Source organism: Episyrphus balteatus, chromosome 2 (genome assembly GCF_945859705.1).
Source record: "Episyrphus balteatus chromosome 2, idEpiBalt1.1, whole genome shotgun sequence".
NCBI classification, from domain to species: domain Eukaryota; kingdom Metazoa; phylum Arthropoda; class Insecta; order Diptera; family Syrphidae; genus Episyrphus; species Episyrphus balteatus.
In genome coordinates, this window is record NC_079135.1 from 34,495,351 (window position 1) to 34,520,257 (window position 24,907).

General features: G+C 29.5%; 2 protein-coding genes across 7 annotated transcripts in view; one reads left to right on the forward strand and one right to left on the reverse strand.

Moving 5' to 3' along the window:
• LOC129910386 (probable serine/threonine-protein kinase DDB_G0282963) overlaps nucleotides 1-24,907 on the reverse strand; it is a 364,973-nt gene that overhangs the window by 303,458 nt on the left and 36,608 nt on the right. The window lies entirely within an intron of this gene.
• Nucleotides 12,006-24,907, forward strand: part of LOC129910387 (axotactin) — a 127,949-nt gene continuing 115,047 nt past the window's right edge. For all 5 annotated transcript variants that reach the window (XM_055987756.1, XM_055987761.1, XM_055987759.1 and 2 more), the window contains exon 1: nucleotides 12,006-12,747. The gene's annotated coding sequence lies outside the window, so the exon portion shown is untranslated. The remainder of the gene's footprint in view (nucleotides 12,748-24,907) is intronic.

The window sequence follows — 24,907 nt, forward strand, 5'->3', positions numbered from 1 at the left end:
GGAAGAGGTAGTTAATTTAAACTACCAGTCATTACCGCAACAGGTTAAACATTTGGTACCACAGTCAATGAGATTGTACCGCGATACCATAAGACGTGCTGTAAATAATTACACCAATGAGGAAATTGCTCAATGGTCAGCTGATGAAGCAACGATTCGACTCAATCGAATTGAAGAGGCTTGGTCTAAATTTGAAGCAGAATGGCCATTGCTTGGTCAACAACAGCAACTTACTGAAGAACAATTAGCTGGTTGCAGTGCCTTTTTAGCTGATGCTGAAGAAGAATATTTGTCCTATAAATTCAAGCTACGCAGACAAATTTCATCGATTGAGTCGGTCACAACTTTAGCCAGACCTTCTGAAGTTTCTCCTATTCAAATTCAGATTTCAGATCCTCCTCGCATACCTAAATTCTCGGGTTTGGAAAGCGACTGGGCTAATTTTCGAGCAATATTCGAAGCAGAGGTGCACTGTAAGTCAAAATTTTCCAATTCCCAAAAAATGCGATATCTCTTAGGAGCGCTACAAGGTCGAGCTGAGGCGATATACAAAAACTGGCCAATCGGTGACGGCAGTACTTACAATCAATTATGGAAGGAACTATCCACACAATATGGCAACGAGTATAATACGATTCGTGCCCATATGCGAACGTTATCAGCACTGAAGCCTTTATATCGTCCAACATGTGAAGAAATGAGAAAAATGCTTGACTCTGCACGAAATGCTTTTCGTCAATTACAGCTATTGCTAACATCAGACATACTAGCGGAACATATGCTTCTTTACCAACTTGAAACACTTTTGGATTCTGAAAGCCAAGTGCAATGGTCAATTCATCGATCAGCTGAGGAATTACCAACCCTCTTAGGAATGTTTCGCTTCCTTGAAATACGAGCAAGTCTATTGTCTCAGTTGTCGGAAACAGGTTCTAGTTATTGCGCACCGTCGAAGAGTGATAGGCATTATGAAAGTGATGAATATAATCAATCTCGAATAACTGTGAGAAGCAAAGAGCCTCTTCCGAATTGCGACCTTTGTATAGGTCAACGCCATTGGCCATATCACTGTGCCAAGTTTAAAGGTTTGTCTATGGCTGACAGATTAAAATACACTACAAAACACCGGCGTTGTATAAATTGTTTCAGTGCAAGACATTATTCACTAAAATGCCCAGAAAAACCTTGCCCAAGGTGTAAAGTTAAGCATAACAGCGTATTGTGCCCAAAGAACTTGAACATTGGCTCCCCTGTTGAGACACTTATGGTTTTACAGGGAGATGTTGATAACAAGAGAATCTCTGGTGAGAATGTCACGTCACTTCATGATAAAAATTAGCAATTAGCAAACTTCAAGACATATTCACTTCGGTAAGTCCATTAAGTCACCAGAAATAAATAATAAGGGAGAAAAAATATCGTCTGCATTACTTGCCGTATCGAGCTAAACGGCCAGGTTTATAAACCTTTGCGTGCATTGTATGATACTGGAGCTCAAATTAATTTTATAAGTGACAATGCCGTTCGTTCACTTAAATGGCCAACACAGGAATGCAGCATTCGAATCCATGGAATTGGTGATGCACCTGAGAAGTCTCATTCAAGGAAACTAACATGTCAGCTGCTGTCTAGAATGAGTTGTACATCAATACAAACTATTGATTTGATAGTTGGGCCAAACTTGTCAAAGCTGTGGTTGCCAGATCAACAGATTCCAGAAACTGTTATTCCTTCAGAAGTATTGCCGAATTTGGCTGATCCTGGTGCATGTGTACCTTCTACAATCGACATTTTGCTTGGTGCGGGTGTATGGGCTGCAGTGATACGTAATGGTAGTATTGTAAGTCCACAAGGAATTGCATTTCAACCTTCAACTTTATGCTGGTTGATGCTTGATGTACGGTGGAGGATCAAGTTCATTTGGTGACTTAACCAATGTAATTGGTGTAACGGTGACAAATGAGCCACAATTGGATCAAATGGTAATGCGATTTTGGGAAACTGAAGAAATTGAAGTAGCACGAATCCGCACAGTTGAACATGAGCGATGTGAAGATATTAATCTCATGAAAGGTTTCTACATGGCGGGCCTAACGAAACTATGGCCTTTGCTAGGCGCAGATTCTGATGAGTGAACTTCCTACAGATCGAGTGACACCATGTAGACCTTTTAGTCACACCGGAGTTGATTATGCTGGGCCATACTTGCTAAAAGCACGTGGAGGTCGTTGCAACATTATCGAAAAGAAGTACATCGCAGTATTTGTTTGCATGGTTACTAAGGGTGTCCATTTGGAATTAGTTGAAAGTCTAGCAACAGCAGATTTCATCCAGGCTTTTTTAAGATTCACAAGCATTCGAGGTGCTTGCTTACGTTTGTGGAGTGACAATGGTATGAACTTCGAAGGTGCAGCGATTTATCACACCAGCTGCACCGCATCAGGGCGGGCTTTGGGAAGCTTGTGTGAAGTCTATGAAATACCATCTCCGAAGAGTGATTGGTCCGCACAAATTAACGAGCAGCGAATTTCAAACAGTTTTGGCCCAAACAAGTGCTGTAATGAATTCTCGACCACTTTCGGCCCTCACAGAAGATCCAGAGGATTTGTCTTTCCTTACTCCAGCACATTTTCTTATTGGAGAACCGATCATATAGCCTTTTTGAGCGAACGTTTCGGAAATCCCGGACAATCGTTTAAAATCACCACAGAGAATTCAAAAAATGACCCAAGTATTTTGGAAGGCATGGGCCCAAGATTATCTGCATCAATTGCATCAACGGACGAAGTGGCGACAGCCACAACCAAATTTGAAAACAGGCGATTTAATAATTATCCGTGAAGAGAATGTTCCTCCAACTTTCTGGAAGACAGCTAGAGTGATTGAGACATTCGCCGGGGCTGATGGTTTAGTCCGATTGGAAGTTGAAACCAAGAGAGAAAAAAGTGCCGTTCATAATCTGGGAACGTCTGATACAAAAACTGTTCCGGCTGCCGATAGAGACTGAAAGTGAAGCAGAGCATTCACGGGGGGAATGTGTTGCCGCCACCAGTAACAAATGGAATTGTCCCTTTGAATGCGGAATCTCTAATAAATTTAACTTTAATTTTTACTTGCTGTTTTTTATCTTTTTTTATATATTAAGTTTTTGTTCTCAAATTTTTGTTATAGATTATTATTATAAAAATTTCTTCTAAATCAAAAACTTTTAATTTTTCTTTACGGAAATAAAAAATAATATTAAATATTAATTTGGATCTAAGCATCATAAGCATTGGAACACTTGCAACTCAAGGTAAAATATGAGCTATTGAAACAAAAACTAATCAATCATATTTCTCAAAATTCAAATCAGAAATTTTTAATGTCTCTACTTTGACGATTGAAAGTGAAGTAATTAATTTTCTAACCATAATATTTAAAATTTAATTTGACATAAAGTTTAAAAAATTGAAATAAAATTAAAGTACATTAAATTAAATCGTTGAAAAAATCAACAAAACAAAAAAGTACGCATACGCCATAGTGTACTTTTTTTAAAATTTGTATCTCTGACTTTTGTAGAAGCATAACTTAATATTTTTTAGATTGTTGATGAAAGACTAAAGAGGATAATGGTCAAATGTTGTACGGTAGTATGAGACGGAATAAATTGAGACAAAATTGTAATTTCATTAGGGCAAAATACGCAACATGTTCTATGTTTTTTTTTTTTTTTTTTCATTCATTGGACAATTTTCAAGAATTTGGAATCAATCATCCTTGGATTTTTAATTAAAAAATTCTACTTTGAGTTACCATAATTGCCAGAAAAATATTTCACTTAAAAAAAATTTTCCCAGGCATTGTTTGTGATTTTTCAGGACAATTCATATTGTATATTTTGCAATTCCTATACCTATGATACAAAGAGTATATGCATGTAAAATTTATAGAATATGAAAATACAACAATGTGCATCGTAGGAATCAGAATGAGTTGAATTACAAAATATACATAGTAAACGCCACCAAAGGGACACAATCCATATTCATTGAATATTCCGCGTGGATATGTTTTGTGTGTTGCATATGATTAATAAAATGTATGCGAACAAAACGCGTGGAGCATGTTTTAATTGGAATATAATTGGCCGCCAATTTGTTGATATTGATGCTCTCTCTCTCCTCGACTCTTTTTCGAGAGTATACAATCGAGTAGTGAGTCCACCACCATCGCACTTGCATTATAATAGAGGTTGAGGATAATTTAAATTTTGAAAGGATTTTAATTGAATTATATTATGTGTGAATGATTTTCATTTAAATAATTATTATGAGCGACACCAACATGGAGTTTTAAATTAAAACAATATATAAAAAAAAAAAAAAATAAATAGTAGAGGTTGTATAAGTATATCAAAATAATTATCAAAAACTAAGTACTGAACGCTTGGTTTAACACGAGCCATAGCTAATCTGAATACTAAATGATGGTTAGAATTTGTGTTTTGGCGCATATTTTATATTTTATAGTCATCATAATACAAAGAAAGGAAACATTTTTTGACACAAATTTTGATACTTTCATAGCGCCACGCGCCGCCGAGCTTAATATTTTGTAATCAGATTATTTATTAAATATAAATTCAACATAGCTTTAGCTAATTTTATATTCCAATTTTTTTTTTTTTTTTTGCCTAAAATATCGCAATAATTTATTTATGGAAAAAGCAAATCAGTGTTGTAGGTAATTATATTTTGATTAATCTTCATTACGATAAAACGAGGACTATATACACAAAATAGACAGAGGATATATGTAGAAAGATATAGGTACTTACATTTATTAATAAGCATTTATATTAGGATGATTATGAAATTTGAAATGCTTTTGAGTTTTCAATGTCATATTCTAATTATCATAATCAAAATGTGCGTGGGCTAATGTTTTTAAGAGATATTTTAGCAGTTTGTTGAACTTCTATCTCTTAATTAGTTTCCACTTAATTTTAATACTTAACTGATAAATTCCACTTTGTTTTTCTCATTTAGAGATATATTTGAAATAAATTTAATTTAATTAGTTTATTAGTATTATTAGCGAAATCCGTTTTAAATAAATACAGTTTGAATTTAAATTACGAGCATATAGTGTTAATCGAAGAGTAGTAACGGGTACAATGGTTGGCACTTTTTTATTGGCAGGGTTAAAAAATATTAATTGAAAAAAAAAAAATTTATTGGAAATAAAAAAAATATCCATTAAATAAAAATGGGTTGGGGTCAAAATTCTGCGGGGGTCAAAATTCTTTTGTCAAAATTCTGCTTTACAAAATTCTGCTTTCAAAATTCTGCTTTTCAAAATTCTGTTTTTCAAAATTCTGTTTTTCAAAATTCTGCTTTTCAAAATTCTGTTTTTCAAAATTCTGCAAAAAATTAAAAAAGGGTTTGGAAAATGTTAAAAAGCGCGCGCTTTTTAACATTTTCCAAACCCTTTTTTAATTTTTTGCAAAATTCTGTAAAATCATCTTCTGGAAAAATGTTCTGCTTATGTGATTACTTACCTACATAGTTTGTCATTCTTTGAATGCATATTAATTTTTGTTTTATAAATGAAAAAAATTGAAAATATTGAGAAAAGGTTTTTAATACTAAACATTTTTGTTTGAATAAGAAAAGGAATATTTTGTATCAAACATCATCGGTTCCAATAAGTTATAGATTTTATTTGAAAGAAAGTCAGTTTATGCACTTAAAAAAATATTTGCGACACTTAAACAAAAAAATTTAGGAAAGTACCAATGTTGAATTACAAATACTTAATTATTCCGTGACCTTTCTTTTTAAATAAAGTGAATCTTCTTCGTTGGCTATAGGTCTTGATTTGAGTCTATCTTTTCTTCTTTGTCGACGTTTCACGTGTGCTTACACGCTTTAGTTTTTATGTTTTGAAATTTTGATAATTAAAAACGTCTTTTTCAAGACATTTTTTATTGATTTTCAAAATATATAAGCTTGATAAAAAAACCTAAACTTTAATCAACTGCAATCAATTGGGGATCATTAGAGGATTCAAGATAAGTATTTATTCTATACGTTTTTAGAGCTTTATAGAATTATTTTTCTTAGTCCTGAAGAAGCGTGTAAGCACACGTGAAACGTCGACAAAAAAGAAAAGATAGACTCAAATCAAGACCTATAGCCAACGAAGAAGATTCACTTTAATGTTGAATTACATTAATGAGGTGTATTTTTCTTTAGTCAGCGTATATGCTATAAAAAAAAAAAACAGAATTGGCAGAATTTTTTTGTTTAAGTATAATACTGGCAGAATTTTGAAAAGCAGAATTTTAAAAAGCAGAATTATGAAAAGTAGAATAGAAAAAAAGCAGAATTTTGAAAAACAGAATTTTCGTTAAAAAAGCAGAATTTTGAAAAGCAGAATTTTGAAGCCAGAATTTTGACCCGATCCCAATAAAAATATTTATCGCAACAGAAAAAAAAATTGTATTAAAAAAAAATTTTTAATGCCACTGAAAAATATTTGCATTAAAAAAAATATTTACTGCAAATAAAAAAAAATTTGCATTGAAAAATGTTATTGCAACTGAAAAATATTTGCATTGAAAATAAATTGAAATTGAATTTAAATAAAATTATTTTACATTAAAAAAAAAACTTTTACTGCAAGTAAGAAATTTTCTGCATTTTTTTAATATTTGCCGAGTTTCTTACAACTTTGGCTATAGTCAAAATTGTTAGAAATTCTACGAATATTAAAAAAAAATTTAATGCAAATATTTTAGATTGATTTTTTTCAATGCAGAAAACTTTTTACTTGCAATATTTTTTTTTTATGAAAAATAATTTTATTTGCAATAAAAAATATTTGTAATGGAAATTTTTTTCAGTTGCAAAAAAAATTTTTTTTTTTCAATGCAAATATTTTTCAGTTAAAGTAACCTTTTTTTAATGCAATTTTTTCCAATTGCAATAAATATTATTTTTTTAATGCAAACATTTTTTATTTGCGATGAATTAATTTTTTTAATTTTTAATGGAAAACAAATGCATTAAAAAATAATTTTTCACAACCCTGCCTTCATGCATTAAAGCATTTCACAAAAACTACTATGCCCACGAACAAAAAGACATTTTTTTTTCATAATCTACGGTTTTTTGATTAGATATAACTTAATATTGTTTTAAAAAGCTACTAAAATTAAAATTTTTTATTTCAAAAGTATGCTTAAAATTGATTATATCAATTTAGTCCGGTCAAATTAGACATTTGAGGTTACATAAATTCCCAGCAAGCTGAAAATTGGTAGGATTGTTGGAAATACCATCATAAATAAAATTTAAAAAGTCCTCATCGATCCGAGTTGTGGAAAAAAATTTACGGGGGGTCAAAGGTCAAAAAAATGGGTTTTTCACGATTTTTAGCAAAACGAAAAGTCTTATCAAAAAATTTTCAACGCGAAAATTGTAGACCAGCTTATTATCTATAAAAAGTGTCATGACACTTTTTTTCCTCAGACCCACCGTTTTTGAGATATAACGATTCAAAAAGTTGAAGTTGAGTTGTAATCGTCATAATCAGGCATATTTTGAAAAAAAACTCCCAACAGAAAAGTTCCTGAAATTTTACTATCTTTTAGCTTGAATTTCGTTCTTCAATGGTTAAGAATATGGAGAAAGCAAAAAAAAAAAAGGAAATTTTCTCCATTTTTCCGATTGGGAGCCATTCTCCCGAAACAATTTCCCTGGGAATTTTTGTTTAGAATAGGTCTGAATATAAACAGGGTGTCCGATAGGGAATGGACAACCCTAAAATGGCTGATAGCTACACTTATGACTGTTCCAAAAACAGATATAAAAAAGTGCTATCGCAACCAGTTCATAAAATATTGACTTTTTTTCGTTCAGTGTATTTTAAATTTTATCATCTTGTGTTTTCGTTCACTACAACCACAAATGAATGAATTTTATTTATTTCTTTTTTTTATAATTTTTTAAAATAATTGGCTGAGTACATATTAAGTTTAAAAACTTCATAGCTATTGCACATTTTTCTTAAAAAAAATTTGAAGTCTGTTTTTCGAGCAAAATGAAAAAAAAGTATTTTATGAAAAATTTTAAACTACTGTGGTACAAAATAAATCAAAGGAACCTAGGTGGCCACCTTTTTTAAAAATACTCTCAACTAAGAGGAATTTCAAAATGGTAAAAGGTTTGTCATACCTAGAGTTATAAGGAAGTTATCGGTACCATGAGTCTGGTCAAATAAGACTCAAAAAAAGGGGTGAGGTTACACAAATTCCCAGCAAGCTGAAATTTGGTAGGATTGTTGGAAACACCATCATAAATAAAACCTAAAAAGTCCTCATCGATCCGAGACCTGGAAAAAAAATTACTCGGGGTCAAAGGTCAAAAAAACGATTTTTTCTCGATTTTCACCAAAACGGTAAGTATTATCAAAAAATTTTCAATGCGAAAATTGTAGACCAGCTTATTATCTATAAAAAGTGTCATGACACTTTTTTTGCTCAGACCCACCGTTTTTGAGATATAACGATTCAAAAATTTTGAGTTGTAATCGTCATAATCAGGTCTATTCTAAACAAGAATCCGGGGGATATGTTTTCTGGAGAAGGGATCCCAACTGAAAACTTCCCGAGATCTCAGTCTCTTTAAGCTTGAATTTTGTTCCCCCATGGTTAAGATTGGGAGCACTTCTTCCGAAACTATTTCCTCGGGAATTTTTGTTTAGAATAGAAATGTATAAGTGCATCACGGTTTTACACCACTGAAGATGTAAGACAAGTAAAAATACACTAAGACCCCACATACGCGATTAGGCTCATACGCGATTAGGCTTATTCGCGATTAGGCTAATTCGCGATTAGGCTTATACGCGATTTAGTTTTTACGAACTTTCCTCCAAAAACAACATCTTTTTCGGGTATATTACCAAGTTCAGGTGTGGCTTGGTTATCAGCTAGACCCAAAAGACTGGGGTTGGAAGTTGGTCAACAATGCACTAGAACCTGTTCCAACATTATTCCCACCTGCACCGGAAAAAAAGCTGAACACAATTTTTTGCAACTGTAAAAAGGGATGTAGTGCTAAATGTGGTTGCAAAAAAGTTGGAATGTTTTGTTCTGTAGCATGCACAAATTGTCAAGACCGGTCGTGCTCCAATGTTGAATCACCAACAATTGAGGATTCATTTGACACCAACGAGGAGACAAGCGATGTGTCATTATTAACTTGCATCCAGGACCAAGAACAAGAAGAAGTTGAAGAGGAAGAGAACTATGACACAGATGGATAAATCTACCTATTTTTTTTTTTTTTTGTATGAACCCCAATAAATCCGTGGAATAAGCCTACCGGGGAAACCACATTAAAAAAAACGCGCTAGGTACACTACCTCAAAGGTGTCGTGGAAACGTGTGCATAATTATGACGATTACAACTCAACTTCAACTTTTTGAATCGTTATATCTCAAAAACGGTGGGTCTGAGGAAAAAAAGTGTCATGACACTTTTTATAGATAATAAGCTGGTCTACAATTTTCGCGTTGAAAATTTTTTGATAAGACTTTTCGTTTTGCTAAAAATCGTGAAAAACCCATTTTTTTTACCTTTGACCCCCCGTAAATTTTTTTCCACAACTCGGATCGATGAGGACTTTTTAAATTTTATTTATGATGGTATTTCCAACAATCCTACCAATTTTCAGCTTGCTGGGAATTTATGTAACCTCACCCCCTTATTTTAGTCTAATTTGACCGGACTAATTGAAGAAAATGTAGGAAAAAAAAAACAAATTTTAAAAATTTAAATATGGTCACGAGAGAAATATTTTCAAATTTTGTTTTTTTTTTTTTTGTTGAACAGTGTAATGAAATATTGAAAAAGGTCACGAAGATAGAAATTATAGTGTAATGAAATGTAAAAATCTGTAATTTTTCTAAAAAAAACACACAGGGGCCAAAAAACTAAATTAAGTCAAACATTTGTCAGGCACATGTCAAGTTACATATTTTATTTCAGCTCTCTAATAACATAAAAACTATTTTAAATACCTTTCATGCTGATTTGAGGCGAATTATTTCTCAAACATCGAATTTCACGGTTTTGACTTTGAAACGTCCATATCTCGAGTTGTAAATTTTTCACATTTTTTGTTAACATATGTGACTTTCACGTACATATATACAATATTTATGGATCCCAACATCAATCTTTTTTTCTGTCACTTTTTGTTTGGAAGATATCGTTTAAACTTTTTATAAATTCACCTCTGTTTACCCTACAAAAATTTGAAATTTCTAAAATTCCTCTATTAGATGTATTTTAATTTTTAAATTAATTTTTTTTTTAAGCCTAAGACCTAAGAGCTAAGACCATATAAGCAGGCTGGGGTAGTCGAAGCAAATACTCACAAAATGAACTATAAAGCGTGGCATACCCTATGCCTTGATAGGATGTCGATAGACAACCCATGTGCAAACTGTTTTCCTATAGACACTTTCTTTAAAAAAAATATAACTCTCAAAGGTATTTTAGACTTTTTATGGATTCTTTGTCCCTGTTTTATCTTCAACTTTTATACCGAATTTCATCAGTGTATCATGTTTTTCACATGGGTTTCGGTAATATTTACCTAGAAGTCAAAAAGCAGACACCCTTGCGTTTAATCGGGAATAACTTTTCTTAGAGCAATTGTATTGGCTTTATTGTTATGTAGTAATCAAAAAATAACCTAAAAACATTTTTTTACTGTTTTGCTGACCTTCACTTACTTACGCTTTTCCGCGAAAAAAAACAATATTTTTTGAATGATTCTTTTGATCTTTGGTTCTTATTCCAAAAGCAAACTTTTTGTCAAGTTTCATGAGGGTACAAATTTTTTTTATTGATTTTCCGTACTATTTTACTTGTAGGTACTACCTACCTATGTATTTCATAAGTAAAAATATTAACAACAACACAACAAAAAATCTAAAGCAAAATAATGAATAAATGTGCCAATAAAAGTAAACAAGATGTGTTCTATATTCCAACAGCTAATAATTTATCTACCCTTTTTTTTTTTTTTTTTTTTTGTATTTCATTATCAATCGGTCATTAGTATAGCACAATTGTAGGGAACTCATGTGGAACGCAGTAACAAAAATTCAACAAACCGTGAAACTATGGTATTGGGTGTCACCCATGGGGGCATTTTTTATACTATATTCAAATACAAAATAAGGTAGCCTGCTTTTACACCTTTTTTTTTTTTGTACAAATCGATAAACATACATAAATATAGATAGTATTAAAGATTTTAATCACTCGACATATTTAACAACAGCTTGGATACACTTATCACTGTCACAATGGGAACAGGAACACACAGTAAATAATATAAACTTTGTTAAAAGGAAGGTGTTAAATTGATTTAAATTAAAGATACGCTATGTCAAATAATTATAATGGAAGTACTGATGCATTGATTTGTGGAATGGGTGATTTTTTTCTTACGTCACTAGTTGATTGAAAAAATGGAAATATACCTACATTATTTATTATTGAAAAGTTACTACTTTTGTGGAAGACGACAGCACTGCTTCCATTATCTCTTACCGGCTATCTTTTTTTTCAATTGTAAATTGTTATCACACTCACACATTAAAATATGAGGCATGACTCGTTCTTTCCTCGTTAGATCGATATTAAGAAGTGACGTTTACTATTTCGTATGTAGCACAGCAGAAGATAGCTATCAGCCTTCAGCTGTTCCAATTCGTAATGTTATTTAGTTTGATAACAACAATTTATTCGCCGCACTTGTTTTGTCCAAATCGAAAGCAAGAGAGAGAAAAAAAAAAAAATTCAAAACCAAATTGAAATTCATTTCTCTGGATTTCCAGATTCCAGTCCGAGCTTATTCTCGTCTCTCATTTTCAAATATTGAATGAATTATATTCAGTCTTGGCAATCTTATCAGTTGATTCGACGGACTTGTATAGTATCACCACGATCAGCAGCCCAGAGATCAGTCAGTCAGATAAGTTGTGTCGTTTCGTCAAGGTGGAACTTGATCTCTGGTCCTGTGGTTTTTTACCAGTCTCATTCTACTATTGAACTTCCGTGACGGGGTCCGAGATAATGCGTGTCTGAGGTGCCATCAATAAATCTAATTTAACCGCCACAATTATGTTTATAATTTTATTTGTTGTAAACTATAATTGAAGAAAGAAAAAAAAATAAATTTTTTTTCTAAACATTAAATCCAGCGGTGTGTGAAGTTATTGTCATTTTTTTTTTTGCAACTTAGTTTGTTTAGAAAAAATAGTGATGTTGATCGCACTTTAAGTTGTCGGCGCAACAACGGTCACATAATTTTCAGTGTGAATTTGAATTTAAGTGAAAGATCACTTTGAATCGTTACCGCGTGTCGTCGTTGTCATCGTCGTCTTTGGTCGGTGTCGTGTCTTGTCGCCAGCAGAGGGAGGAAGTGTTAATTATTATTATTAATCGTGATTTGAGATGTTTGGTCATTGTTTTGCTGGTGTTTCACTCGGTTCTCTCATTTTAACTTCACATTGATTGTGTTGTAGATACTTCAAAATAAATTTAATAATATAGATTTATTTGAATAACAAGAAAAAAATAAACAACAAATATTGTGCATTTTGTGGATTTCGTCCGAGGATATAATTCAGTTTTGGAATTTTATCAGCTTCCTGTCATTTGAGTCGTTATTTTGGTATGTCAGTAGAAATAGGAATTTATTAATTAAAAAAAATTTAAATAGACTAGAGAGACAGATTGATGAATCAGTGAATATATGAAAGACAGTTAAAGTTAAGATCATCTCCTGTTTTTTTTTTTTTTTTAAACTGGAACTTAAAATTAAATTTTGCAATTTTTGAAATTTACCCTTTTGTAAAATTGGTAAAGTTCTTGCAAATTCATTATCTTTCTCCGAAAAACTTAACCTAACTCAATAAAAAGTGTATCATTTATAAATAAAATGAGTTCTTAGGAGATTTTTTTAACTGAATTTATATGTATGTGTGTTGTGTGTATGAATGAAGCAGTAGCATACGATCAATAAAATACCTAATAAATATTTGCAATATAGTCTTTAACGAATTTGTTGCTCAGTGTTAATTTTTGGGATAAGGTTTATCGTTTGATGAATTTTGTTTTAATAAATAATCATTAGGTATTACCGGTATCTCCCGAGTCCCGGATAAGGGATAACCTATTTTTTTTTTTATTTCTGTCTTACTACTTGTACGTACTTAGCAACCTGCGTAGCTCAATTTAAACAAAGTTTTAATTAAATTTTTTTTATTAATTTTTCCTTCAATCGAAGAAAAACAAAATTTGATTTAAAAAAATGACAGTGTTTCAAAAAGAAAAAAAATTTCAAATTTTGCGCGAAATTGTTTTTAACCCTCTACTGCATGAAAAATGCTTGACATGGGTTCTTTTGGTTGTTTCAAAATGGTTTTCATTAAAAAAATTTGTTTAAATTAATTTGTTTAAAAAAATTTGTTTATAAGCCAAATTTGGCTTCGTATGCATTAAGGGGTAAGAAATTTTTACTAATTCTATTTATTCAGATTATGTAAAGAATAAAATTAAAAATATCAAGAGATAAATATTTATCATTTAAAAACAAAATAAAGTAAAATTAATACATTGCATTACAAAAGGTTAAGAATTAATTCAAATTTGGCTCATTTTAAGCCATGGAACCGAGAAAAGCAATTTGTTTTTTCCGTTATATATATTTTTTCTGATTCACATTCTTTCCACTGTCAAAGTAAGTCTTGCTCCAACATTTTCACCCACTCCTAGATCTTAAAAAAACTTAAAAGTAATAAAATGATTGAAAAATATTATAGGTGAGCCTCCCTCCCCCTTAATTTTTTGTGGTTACGCCCCTGGAAATGGGGTTAACATAAAAAAAATATCTCTAAAAGTGAAGGGGCTCCATTTCTGAAGTAAAACATAGCTTCCAAGCAAAATAAAAATGTAAAGGAACAACATTTTTCAACAAAAAAATAAAACCCCTTAGTGCATACGAAGCCAAATATGGCTTCTGTACTTTTTGCCCTCTCAAGACCAGGCCAATAATTTTTTTTCAATAAAAATTGGTTCATAGCATACATACTAAGACAATCGATCAAAAATAAATTTTTAATTCCACTTTTCTTACCAAACAAACGCAGTAATTAACACTTAAAGTATGAATATATTCTACACTTTCGATTTCAATGCACACGACTGATCGACTCACCTGTGATCATAAAATACACCTTTATTTTGTTGCGGACACACGAAAAAACTATCTCTATGGGTTCTCAGAAACACAAAGAAGAGGATTGTATTTAATCTTTACCATTTTTTGTGACAGAGAAGAGAAAAGTGCATACAAACAGACAAAACCATATTTGGCTTCGTATGCAGTAGAGGGTTAAATTTTGACATGTACAAAATATATTTTTTAATCGATGGGAAGACTTGAAATATAGAAAATTAACACAGCATGAAATATTCAAGATCAATTTTTGATGAGATCCTGCTCTTTATACGATTTTAATTCTAAAGCCTAAGGCACCTGAAATTGAGGTTTTTAAAACTACGAAAACACTTTTTAAAATTGTGTTAACCTACAAACTTAGTACCTATGAAATTTTGATTTCTTGTATTACAATGAATATTTTTAAGCATGGATTTGTTTTCTTAAGAAAAAAATATTTTGTACAGTTTACAAATTTTAAAAAATTTCCCGAAAAAAATGTATTTTATTCTGAAAAAAAAAATACTTATTGATCAACACAAGAATATAAAATTTTAAGCAAAATCATACACTCGTTTTGAAAATATATATTGACTTTTCAAATCTAAAATGACTTCTTTGAAAATTTTTTCAACAGTAAATTTATAGATTTTCTTTTTAAATTTCATAAATTATACATTTGAAAAATGTTGTATTTATTTTTTTTGAAAATGAAATTGTTTGAAACTTAGTTTTTGTGTGTTTTTAAATTATTTCTTTTGAATTGCATACCAAATTTGTTTTGTTAAAAAATGTTTGGAAATTTTAATAAATTAATTTAATTATTTTTAATTAAACGGTTCTAACGATTTTAAAATTCATTTTTCTTAAAATTCTTTAATATATAAGAGATGAAATTACCTCGTTTGTTGGCCAAAATATATTAAAACGCAATACAATATTAAATGTTGTGGTTTTTTTTTATTTTATTTGAAAAAAAAAAAAAGAATTTTTCTTTTATAAATTTTAACATAAAAAATCTTAACACTCTAAGCTACTGTTTCTATACTATTTCTTCTATACTGTTTCTTCAAAGCAAATAACATTATTTTTAATCAAATTGATCTCCGAAACAATAATGCAATTTAATTTCCTTTATTAAGATGGATTTAAAAAAAAAAATATTTTCAAAATTGTTAGAGACGTTTAAAAAAAAAAATGTTTTTTTTAATATTAAAAAAAAAAAATTAAAATAAAATTGGTCTCCCATTCGAAAACCAAAATTTTAAGAAAATTCAATGTCTCATTTTTAAAATTTGATTAAAAAAAACAATGAATTTTTTTTTTTTAAATCCAAAAATTAATTTTTTTAAGTCTTATTTTGATTTATATTGAAATGATATGCTTTTGCATAAAACAAATTGTTCAAATCGAATTGGGGGAAAATCAAAAAAAAAAATCATTTCCAAAACTTAAATTCTATTTTCTTAACAAGATTGTTGGAGGAACCATTTTTGCAATAATCAAACTTTACCAAATCGGTAGGTATATGATATTTTTTGGTACAAAAAAAATTAATTCTAATTTTTACAACAACTCTTAAGATCTTTAAAGTATCGTTTCAGTAATTTTGTATTGAAATATGTGAATAGTTATTAAAATAAGAAATTGCTCTTTTATGTGAGTTTTTAGATCAATTTTACTATTTTCTTTTTAATAATATCGACGAGCATACATAACTTTTATTTCAACGTTTTTAGAAGCAAGATAGCAAAAAAAAGTTATGCTAAATAAATGCTACTCCTTTAGAATCTTAGCTCATTCAGTCAACAAGTACATATAACATAATAACTTTCTTCTAGAATAGTTATTTATAATATTTGATCAAAATCTGAAAATAGTATATTTTTTGCATTACTTGCAAAATGTATTTTTAGTATCTACTTATGTCGCAAGGAAAAATATAAGATATTATTTTATCATCAAATTACTCAATAAGTGTATTGCACTTAAGTAGACTAATAAAATACAAAAAATAACAAAAAAAAATTGTTATATCAGAATAATTTGCAATTGAACTTAAGTGATATTAAAGTCTACAGTAGCTATAGTGCTATCTATTATAATTGCATAACTTTTTTTTTGCTATCTTGAATGAGAACTGTTGTATGGAGATGGATACGATTCAATGCTAGATTGTGCAAAATTGTATTATTTGCTTTTGTCTGATATATCAGACTAATTCAGTTCTCTGAGACTGATATCTTTTATGATTGAAATTACCAGTGGGAGGTAAATTTCCGTTACTTATAAAAAAAGGTGTTTCGTTTATCTCACATTAATTTTTCTTCATCCATTCATTCATATTCTAGTCTCAGTCATAAAATAAAATTTTGAATTGAATGAAATTCATCGCATGGGTGGATCTTATAACAAGTGATTACATAGTCATGGGAGAAAAAATGATGGTAAGAGAGAATCTTTTTGATTATCTAGATCAAATTGTAGAAGCTCGTATGTCTATTTTGCCAATCCTTTATTAATTATGAAATAAATAAAACAGATCAGCAAGGAATAGCTTTTGAAAAACTTAGTTAAAAATGTATTTATAGTAAAACCTTCCAAATGTTTTTATATTTACCTTTTGTGTACAAAATATTACATGCAGACATATGAACAAACAAATTGACCAAATTTCTTTTATCATTCTTTGTTTGTATTTATTAATCTTAAAATGTTGAGTCTTTAATTGATAAGGATTTAAAAATTTGTCACCAAATTGAAAATTGTTGTTTACTTAATTCTTTATACAAAATTTGGAGCACTTGAGACAGCATCTCCCCCTCGCTCACTGTCACAAATTGTTATCATTTAAGTGGGCTTTTTGAATCTCTTGAAGTATGTCATATAACATGACAGTTAGAAACTATATGTATAAAATGTAAATATTTGTTTAATAAATACAATTGGATACACCATCTGTCGGTTTCTTTTTTAGTTTTAAGTGTTTTTTTTTTTACAGTTTCATTCATTTCATTGATAGATATAATATTGTTCGAGCTGAAAATCTTGAAAAAATTCTTTTGTTATCTAAATAGAAGGTTAATTGGAATGGCAAACATTCAATGAATAAATAAACAATCTGAAGAAATACTGGCGCTATTTTGATAACACAAGTCAACAACGTTCTTGGTGCCGAGACAAAGATATACTTTTCTAAAGGTTTTTGGTGTGCTGAACTCGAATCTGAAGTCAAAAACATCCTATCAGCTCCCGTTAGAAGTTGCAAAAATTACTACTTTTGAGGTTATGCTTTTATGTGCAGAAATTTTTTTTAAATACCTACAATTTATTACGGTTTCTGTAAGAACTATTTTCTTTCAAGAATTTTTTAAATCTTTTCGATATCTTTTTTATTATTCGAGATATCGTCAGTTTTATGGCTTATTATAATGTGTCACATTTTCATCTCCTTTTTTGATAAATTAAGCCATACACACCTACTTCATTGTAGGATATCTCGCGCAATAAAAAAGATATTGCGAAAATTTAAACGGGTCTTGAAAGAAGAAAAATAGTTCTTATAGAAACCGTTATGATTTATATTTAAAAAAAAATTTCTTCAAATTAAGGCATAACACCAAAAGTAGTAAAAAAACGTTTTTTTGCATTTTCTAACAAAAATATTTCTAAAACGTGAACTGCTAGGATATTTTTGATATTTTCAGATTCGAATTCAGCACAGCGGAAACCTTCAGAAAAGTATATTTTGGGTCATGTGGGGAAAATCTTATTAACTTCAAAATAAGTCAAATCACGATTTTTTTAACTTTCAAACGGTAACATTTCAAAAACGTGAGCTGATAGGATATTTCTGACTACAGATTCGAGTTCAGCACATCAAAAACCTATAGAAAAGTATATTTAAGTGCCCGCACCAAAAAAAAAATTAGATTTTGTAGACCAGTGTAATACTTAAATTTTCTGAATTTTTTACATGATTTGTAAAGTAAAGCACAGATAAATTTTTGGAAAAAATACTGCAAATCTAAAAACAATTTCGAATTTCTTAAAATGGGATTGGCTGGTTCATGATTCTTCCTATTATTGGGTTAGGGTGGTTGGTCAGGTTCTGTAGGCATCTTCTGATTGATAACTCAAAAATTCATCGATTTTCATACATAAGCTAAACTTTAATCGCATTTTCTGGCAAACTATTATTTATGACTTAATGCCTTTGTACCCGGCGGCAAAGAATTATTAACAAACTTAAAAAAAAAAAAAACAACTTGACGTATTTTCCCTTTGCACGGTTCTCTTAAATTCATACATCTTTTATAGCAAACATGGGTCATGGCGGCGTATACGTAACATTTTTTTTTTGTATAGAAATATATATTTCTTACATGCCTGTGCAAAGAATATTCAACTTAAAATTTGAAGCACAATTCCTTAGAGTGCGGATTCCAAAAAGAACACATCAACAAATTCGAAACATTTTACTAAACAAAATTTTGAGAATTTTGTTTAGTACACCGAAAAAAAAAACAATATCAATTTAACATTTTTTAAATATCAAATTAAAATTTTTTAAATATCAGCCAAAAATGCTCTATAAAATGTGTTTTATGATATTTAAAATGTTAAAACGATATTTTTATTATCAGGATGATATTTAAATGTCACATTTTGGAAATTTTTATTGATATTTTATTATCATTTTTTTATATCAATTTCTCATTCCAAACTGTTGAAAAATATTAAATAAAAAATTCTTAATGTATACTTTGTGTTTTTTCGAAGTAAAATGTATGATTTACAGAGAAAATTTAATCGGCAATAAGATTTTACTTCACATAGTTTGGAAGAAAATAACAAACCAATTATATCACCTATAATTACGGTGACCATATTTCTAGAAGCGAAACCCGGGACAGATAAAAATTCATTGGATATTTTTGAAAAAAAATGATTTTTCAAAATAAAAAAATTGAATTTTTTTAAAATGATTTTTCATAATGTTTCCTTATTTTAATATTGAATTTCTTAAACTATTTTATATTCAATCGTTTGTCACTCACATTTAATTGTCCTGGTAAATTTTTCTGATCCAAAAGAGTTTTTTTTGATATTGGAGAGTTAGAAAAATTTTCGTTTTGCTTCAGCAGCGTGTTAGGCTTAATGATTTTATCCGAAAAATTAGAAAAACTTTTAGTTTTTAACCACTGTTTTCTTGTTTTCCGTACAAAATAGCTATTTAAAATTTTGAATAGGTACAAAAATCAGAGAATTTGCAAATACGTGACAATCACGGGACAAATAACAAAATACGGGACACTTATGCGTCCCGGTTTTACTAAATAAAAACCCGGGACAAGCTGTAGAAATACGGGACTGTCCCGGGTAAACCGGGACGGATGGTCACCGTACCTATAATAGAAAAAATAATATCACCACTATTTTGTAAAGAATATTCACTTTCAGTAATGTTTTGAAAAAAGAAAGAAAATACTTAAAATAATTAAAATAATAAAAAAGAAAAAGAAAGAAATAGGTTTCATTATAATAAAATAAAACGTAAAATCTAGTCAACATTGATATTTTGATTGTCAAAGCGAAATTTTCACTGGGCACGTTCAGGAAATATTAGGGGCTAGATATTTAGGCAACGTCATTTACTGAACGGAAATTTGAGTAAATTGACTAAATTAGTTTGGATATGATGCTAGTGTCAAATTTCGAAATTTATTCAAGAATTTTACCGGTCGCATGGGTAAGACACTAAATTTCACTTAACTGTAATGAATATAACCGATATTGCACTTTTTAATCGTTTTTCACCCAAATAAATTTTATTTTGCAAAATTAATTCTTTAATTAAAAACAATCTGCTGTAATGTTGACAAAAAAAACTTTAATAAATTTTTAGGGAAAAATTTCTTGCCTAACTTTCCAGTTAGCTTTCCAATAAAATTACCTAAATTGGAAGGATTTTTTTTTGACAGCTGATTAATCAGAGACCGAGAAATTACCTAAATATTTAGTGCCTAACGTTTCTGAACCTGCCCACTATCAACTTAAACTTTAAAAAAATGTCAAAATGATATTTTAATTGTCAAAGTGAAATTTTCATTACTTTTGTCACTTAAAAATGTTAATTTGATAGATGTTATAATCAAATTTTTTTTTCGGTGTATGATTTGATCTGTCGCATCAAGGAGTCGCACCTAACCCATGAAATATTCAAAATTTTAATCTGACTATTTTTTGCCCACAAACTTTGAAAAAGGTTGCGAGGTATTATTTTTGGTTTGTATTTGTTGGTGATTCATCGTTTGACTTTGATTTTTGTCGTATTGATTTACACAAATAACACTGACTGTCTTTTTTAATTCGTTTTAAGTTTTTAAATTTGAACCATGAGCACTTGACCAATTTGTCAGTGAATAGTTAATTTTTCCGCTCTATCAAATAAATTTATATCCATAGTTGAATACATGCAAAAACGTTTATTAAAAAAAAAAAATCAATCAATCAAAACTACATAATTAGGTTAACTAACTCATTATTTATCGTGACAAAAAAAAAAAACTTTATCTCTCAGACATTATATGAATTTTGACTATTCATTCTGACTTCTTTATCCATTTCAGTAATATATTAACCACACATTAACCACGTGCTATTTATTCTTCAAAATCAAATGTAAATATTTACAAATATGTAAATAATACAGTCTTATCATTTTATTAACAATGAATTGTGAATAAAAGACAACAAATTTTGAATTGGTTTCACCAAAACCATCGAGAATAATATACAAACACAATTATTATTCCAATTCCAACTCAACCATCCATGAAAATATACTAGCACTTTTAAGTCTTCTGTGTCAGCCAGATAACCCTCCATTGTTGACAGATATGTCAACAAATCGCGACATTTTGCTTCTTACGTCAAGGGCAACGTTCATCTCTATACACAATTATCAGTCAGCCACAATTTCTGACATCACATCGGCATCAGCATCAGAATTTTATTGCATAACGATGTTTGCTAAAAAAAAAGATTGCAGGGCGAATTCACATTTTCAAAAAGTGAGGTGAGAATTGAAGTATATAAATCTGTCAGTTTATTGACACTTATACTCAACACACTCCACATGGTGGATCATGTTTCGTTTGTGTTAATTTTTCAAAAAAAAGTAAGTAGGGAGGTATAATTGAATTTTATAACATGTTGTGGGGGAGTTAAAGATGCTTTTAGATGTTGAGTGTTAACTTAAATTTACATCTTTTTCGTTATTTTTATGATAGTCCAAGGGAAATAGCACCCCTGTTTCAAAAAATTATGAAATCTATGTGGCAGAAAATATGGGGTAATACTTTTTCATAAGGACTGAAGTATATTCAATGACGAAGATGTATTCGACACTCAATGTCTATACATAAAGGTTAAAAACTACCAAGATGAACTTGTTTTAAACATTCCAACATCCTATAACCCTATTAATTTGTAAGGAAAATACCTTTTTTCCAGTTTGTTGCTTATTTATAAAGCCAGCGCAATCAACCTCAACTCAACCTACCTGTTGTGCGAGTAAAAAGTAATAACTCTTTTTACTTTTTTTTTTTTGAATAATTACCTAGCAATTAGTCATAAAACACAATCTTAGTTGGGGGTTTCCTATTAAAAGTTTTATTTACGAGCAAATTCATTTGAATTAAGAAAACATCAAGAAATGCAAGACTTCGGTTTGACCGCATAAAAAAAAAAGTTTTTATAATTGTTTTTTGTTATTTTTAGAATAAAATTAATGCAATTAATTATTTGCTGGTATTTAAATGAAAATAATTTTAAATGAGATTTTTAGCTTTGAAGCTATTTGAGTTGAAGAGTTATACTTAAAAATAGATTAGAAATTTTTGAAGCTAATAACATTATTATGGGGTGCAGCATAGTTTAGAAGAGAGTTTAAAAAGTTTTTGTATTTTGTATTGTTATTACAAAACTTTTTTTTATATCTAAACAATTTTGAATGAAAAAAGATTTGAGAAGTAAAATTTACATATATTTTAATTGAATTTTTGGTAACTTTTCTTAAAATATATACAAAAAAACAAAATATAAGTAATAATTACACTGGTCAACAAGGTTTTTGCCACAACAACCAAAATATACTTTTCTTAGTAGTAGTTTTTTTTTGCTGATCTCGAATCTAAAGTCAGAAAATTGTTATTGGCCTCCGTTTATGAAATATTATCGTTAGAAAATGTCAAAAAAAAACCTCATTTTGGTAGTTCATTATGAATAAATTTGTAACGGTGCCTATAAGAACTGGTTTTATTCTTTCCAAAAATGTATAAATCTTTCCGATATTTCTTTTACTGCCCAAGATATTTAAAATTTAAACAGCGGTCTTTGAATCAGAAACAACACTGGCCAACCAAATTAAACTTTTTTTGCCACAAGAACCAAAATATATTTTTCTGAAGGTTTTTGGGTTGCTGAACTCGAATCCGCAATCAGAAAAATTCTATTAGCCTTCGTTTTTTGAAATATTCTCAAGTAGCACACTGGTGTATAAATTGGTGTAAATTCATTAATTTTGGTGTAAAATTGAGGAAATTGAAAAAATATGGTGTATTTCTCAAAATTAGTGGTATAAAAATTATACCACTGTCTTTTCTGTAAAAAATTTCAACATTTTTTTAAGATTCCGTGCAAAAAATACACCGATATTCAGTTGTTTTTATAATATACCATTAATGGTGTATAAAATTATTCGATTCTGAAATCAACCAAAACGGTACATTTTGTAAACTCTCTTTGGTGTAGAAAGCACACCCTGTGGACATAAAATTCACCAGAATGCATAAGTAGGAGACGACATATTTTTCAATGGCCGCCATTTAAAAAAAGTAGACAGCAATTAATTAGTTTTCTATAATAGTATATTTATCGACCTAATTATCCCGCAATTTGGTTTTTTCTATGCGGTTTATTATATTATAAAAGAACTCTTCTAAAAAAAATGTAAAAACAACAAAAAAAATAAAATTTTTGAAAAACTGATTTTTAAAATCGAACAAAAAAATCATTAATTCACTGATATTTTTGAGGCGCTCGATTTTTAGAGGGGGTAGTATGTAAAATTAGTAGACAGAATGTGTTTCGTTTTAAAATTAGGCAAACAAATTCATATTTAACCATTAGTTTCTTATGGCAATATTATGAAAGTGAATAAAAATTCATTTACATTTATTTCATAACAAATGGTGTGAATTAGAATTCATCACACTGTTTGAGGTAAAAAATAAACTTTGGTTCAAATTTTAAATCAGAATAATTTAAATGGTGTATTTTATCCGTAGATTTATTGTGTATTCTTCAATTTCAAAGGGATAATTTTCACCAAAAACCAGATCATTTAATATACCACTAGCGCCATTTATACACCAAAATCGGTATATTTTTTTAACCACCGGAGTTTATTATATACGAGAAAATAGTGTATTTTTTATATTCAAAATGCATATCACGAAAGTGCAAAAAATACACCAAATATTTTGGTGTATTTTAGACTTTTGTGCTACTTGAGTTACCGTTATAAAATGCAAAAAAAAAAAGGTTTTATTTATAACGGTTATATTTCAAAAACGGAGGCTAATAGAATTTTTGTAATTGCAGATTCGAGTTCAGTACCCCAAAAACCGTCAGAAAAGTATATTTTGGTTCTTGTGGCAAAAATTCTGTCACCAGTGACTTAAACTTTAGATTAAGTTTAGTTTCTCTTTGGCTTATTAGCGGAAATTTAAGATATCTCGAGCAATAAAAACAGAACCTCGAAAAAAGCCAAAATGACGTTTTTTAACATTTTATAAATGTAATATTTCAAAAACGGAGGCCAATTAAATTTTTCTGACTTCCAAAATGACGTTTTTTTACATTTTATAAATGTAATATTTCAAAAACGGAGGCCAATCAAATTTTTCTGACTTCCAAAATGACGTTTTTTTACATTTTATAAATGTAATATTTCAAAAACGGAGGCCAATCAAATTTTTCTGACTTCAGATTCGGATTCAGCACCCCAAAAAGTACTAGAAAAGTATATTTTGGTTCTTGTGGCAAAAAAAAAGTTAAATTTTGCTGACCAGTGTTAGGTATATAAAATTATAAAAGAATAATAATTTAATTTAATTTGAAAAGAAAAGAAAATTTAATAAGAAATTATATATGTAATATAAAGTTGTTTTTAAAATTACAAAAACATCATTCTTTAATATTTTGAAATTATTGTATTGTTTTTTTTTTTTCAAATAAAAAAAAAATGAAATACAATAATTTAAACAATATTTAAAGAGGTATTTTTGCAATTTTTGACAACAAGAGAGGGAAACAAAAAAAAATTTTGGGATACGGTCGACATAAGCGAACCTCCTGTCGATACTAGACGAGTTATCAGAATGACGATCTTTGCAAAAGATGCAAGTTATCTTAAATACAGGAGCCTTGATGGCGTTGTAACTCAAAAATGTATTTATTTAGTGCCACTGTTGTTTTTTAAGTCCATCATCTCAAAATTTTGTTTTTTTGTTAAGTGTCACTCTTGTTCTCAATGTGCGACATT